We start from the raw sequence: 4,210 nt of genomic DNA on the forward strand, positions 1-4,210 counted from the left end.
TCTTTTCCCCACCTGTCTGTCACGTCCCTCCGGTGCCGCTCCGACCTCCCGTTCTCGCACGATACACTCTCCTGTCAGATTGCTCCCTCTAAAGCACTTTGCCTTTTCTATTTATCACATTCCAGCCACCTTTTCGGTCCACTTTCCCCATACGCCTGACTTCAGCGATCAGCTTCGTGATTGTCCTCCTCCCCTTCCCCAGCTTCCTTAATTGGAGATCTTCTTGTTCCTTTCCGTTTCTGTTGGAGGGTCGGAACGAAAATTCCACTTTTGATTCATCTACATAGATGCGGCCTGACTTGCTGATTTCCTCCAGCATTTTGTGTGTGTGCATCAGCTTGATGAAGTCATTCACATGATAGAACAGCTCCCGGCGAGGTTCGCACCGGTATGAAGCAATGTAATTCAATCACCGTACGAATGAACAGCGAATTGGTTCAAAACCTGAAATGGACATAGCGCCCGCATTAACTACATTTGCACCACAATGACAATGACAATGGAGTATACTGGTAGCGCTACTGATAGTGAGCTAGAGAGTCGTATTTTCCTCTTTGATAACCTGAACTGCACTTGCACTGTAAATACAACACGAGATTGTATAATCTTTTGTTTTTATTTACTATCGTGCTACCACGATGAACTGATGCGTTGAATAGTCTGAAATGAATGGCTGATAAGAAGAGATTTCACTGTGTCCGGATACTCGTTGTAGTTACAAGTCATCCATGGGATGAAATTGATCAGTTTGTCAGATCGTCATCGAAGGGCAGACATGGGTCAATATTGAGGTACGTGGTGATGACCTTCCATGGGTGAGTAGGGCTGGGACATTCACAAAGAGTGACCGGGCTCTCGAGGGTGCTGATGTAGAGATGGACAAGGAATTGCATTCCAAGCATCAATGAACTTGGAGAAGTGTATTGATAACGTAGTTTTCAGTATATCCCGAAAAACTGCCGTCACTGTCGGGAAAGGACACGATGCAATGATATATAATATTGGTATGAATCGAGAACCGGAACTTTTTGCTTCCAATAATTAAAGGATGTGGAGCCTCTGCAGATGTGTTTCACCAGGAAGTTGCCGAACGCGGAACATTTCACATATCAGCGGAGAATGTATCATTCTCGAGTTGAAGCGGAGGAGCTGGAGGGGCTTCACACAGATGTTTAAAAGTCACTGACCAGGTACATGTGTTCAGTAGCGAAACCATTTTACCACATCAGGTGCATCCAAAAAGGAGGGAATTGGTTTCCTGGATGTGTACGTTTTAGTACAGGTTACCTTAGGGAGTTTCCAATTAACTCCCCCTCGTTCCTGCACGATGCTCCACTTTAATACTCTTTCACAAGGTCCATGCTTGTCCTTCTCTGCGGCTATGCTCAAATTTAAGGGGTTGTGGTAACTGTTTGGTCTGGAATGTCGGTCAGCTGCCAGGTTCATTACCCAACTCCAGATCCACTACAACATCTCCTCTTGTTGGACAATGTATATAATGATTAAAACTAAAAAAAAACACCTGGATACCCCATCGAACCCACTTGCACTAACAAGGTTCCAGCTTATATTCCTTTGTTTGCTATGTTCTTGTTCTTTCCGTGATGAGGCCTTAAATCAGCTACGTTTTCTCTTGACGAGATGATCCACATCTCTTGTCACCCATTGTTCCTGCAGCTTACCAACCTTTCCCTGCCTCGATGGGACAAACCTATCCAGAACCCCATGCAAGCGCTGCCTAAAATGCCTCCATCTTCCCGTTGGGCATTTCCCAGAGCACATCCGACCCGATTTAAAGTCCGTTTCCAGACTTATAGCATCATATTTCCACATCCACAACCAATTCCTTTAGGAATTCAAACAGAGCTTCGGGGAGTTAGTGGGACGGTATGATTCGAGATCTGACACGGGCTGAGGAGAGGTCGTGGCACAGCGTGATTAGTTTGGAGACTGACAAGGACGAGAATGGGTGGAGAGAGAGGGGCAGTGGAATTAGTTTGGGGACTGACGTGGACTGTTGGGAGAGACAGTGGGACAGTGTGAATAGTTAGCTGGCTGACATGTAGTCTAAGAGAGAGAGTGTGACAGAGGATAGAGTGGGACAGTGTCATTAATTCAGGGACGGACACGGGCTGTGGGGATAGAGTGGGACAACGTGATTAGTTTGGAGACTGACACAAACTGTGGGGATAGATTGTGACAGTGTGATTAGTTGAGGGACTGACACGGGCTGTGGGGATAGAGTGGGACAGTGTGATTAGTTCAGGGACTGACACGGACTGTGGGGATAGACTGGGACAGTGTGATTAGTTCAGGGACTGACGCGGACTGTGGGGATAGAGTAGGACAGAGTGATTAGTTGAGGTACTGACGCGGACTGTGGGGATAGATTGTGACAGTGTGATTAGTTGAGGGACTGACGCGGACTGTGGGGATAGATTGTGACAGTGTGATTAGTTCAGGGACTGACACGGACCGTGGGGATAGACTGGGACAGTGTGATTAGTTCAGGGACTGACGCGGACTGTGGGGATAGATTGTGACAGTGTGATTAGTTGAGGGACTGACGTGGACTGTGGGGATAGATTGTGACAGTGTGATTAGTTGAGGGACCGACGCGGACTGTGGGGATAGATTGTGACAGTGTGATTAGTTCAGGGACTGACACGGACCGTGGGGATAGACTGGGACAGTGTGATTAGTTCAGGGACTGACGCGGACTGTGGGGATAGATTGTGACAGTGTGATTAGTTGAGGGACTGACGCGGACTGTGGGGATAGATTGTGACAGTGTGATTAGTTGAGGGACTGACACGGACTGTGCCGATAGAGTGGGACAGTGTGATTAGTCCAGGGACTGACACGGACCGTGGGGATAGACTGGGACAGTGTGATTAGTTCAGGGACTGACGCGGACTGTGGGGATAGAGTAGGACAGAGTGATTAGTTGAGGGACTGACGCGGATTGTGGGGATAGATTGTGACAGTGTGATTAGTTGAGGGACTGACGCGGACTGTGGGGATAGATTGTGACAGTGTGATTATTTGAGGGACTGACGCGGACTGTGGGGAGAGAGTGGGACAGAGTGATTAGTTCAGGGACTGGCACGGTCTGTGGGGATAGAGTAGGACAGTGTGATTAGTTCAGGGACTGAGGCGGGCTGTGGGGAGAGCGGGATAGTGTGATTAATTTGGGGACTGACACAAGTCTGTGGGTAATGATCCGGGTAGTGTGTTAGTTTGGAGACTGACACGAGTCTGTGGGGCAATTATGGTGCATTAGGAATACATTGGGTTTGACACGTGTTTGTGGGATTACTCTGAGGACTGACGCAGGGCTGCGGGATTAGTCCGTGTTCCCCGTTTATGAATGGAGGCTGCTGGAACAGAGTGAATCACACTAAATTATTAATATTATTATATTTTACACAAGTCCTCTGCTTGTGTTATTCCATAAATAGTTAAAGTGACCTATCGAGCTAACTTACGATAACACAGCGAACTCCTTTATTCCCATCGAGGAGCGCCGCCTGCCGGCCCAATGCCGCATTACCGCTCTCTCACTCTGCATTTTCTTTGAGCCCAGGAGCACCGCCAACCTCATAAGTGGCGGAAATCCGGGATTCCCCACCCCACCCCCACTTCCATGCCTCCGTTGAGGCCATGCATCAGCCTCATGGAGGACAGATATATCTCCAACCTTCCATCCACTTCGTTCGACACGGCTGGCCTCAGGACGTTATGAAGCTGGAATGTATTTGTAAGGACTATCAGCTCCTCCCTCTCGCCGGGACAGAGGAAGCAAGAGCCTGCTATGACACCTCCAGGTTTCTGGATGGTCGCACACCCTCCGGTAAAAGCCTCCGCCACCTCCCGGGAAGCTGAAGCCGAAGTGGATACCCGAACACCAGACACAAAGTACACTGCAGATACTGTGGTCAAATCAACAGCTACAAACAAGCTGTAGGGACTCTGCAGGTCGGGCAGCATCCGCTACTCCTTGGGCCCGACAGGGTTGCGAAGCCTCTCTGTACCCAGTACTGTGAAATTCTTCCTCCTCCCCCTCCCTCAGCGCCTGAGCCAGAAGCCTGCGGTAACTCGGGCTGGGGGGGGGGTTGGGGCTGGGAATGAGGTTAGGCACCGGCGGGTCTCCATATACAAGGGAGGTAGATGGAAACGGAAGGGGCAGGGGTACTCCGGGGTATGATCG

The sequence above is a fragment of the Hypanus sabinus genome, unplaced genomic scaffold (assembly GCF_030144855.1).
Source record: "Hypanus sabinus isolate sHypSab1 unplaced genomic scaffold, sHypSab1.hap1 scaffold_296, whole genome shotgun sequence".
NCBI classification, from domain to species: Eukaryota; Metazoa; Chordata; class Chondrichthyes; order Myliobatiformes; family Dasyatidae; genus Hypanus; species Hypanus sabinus.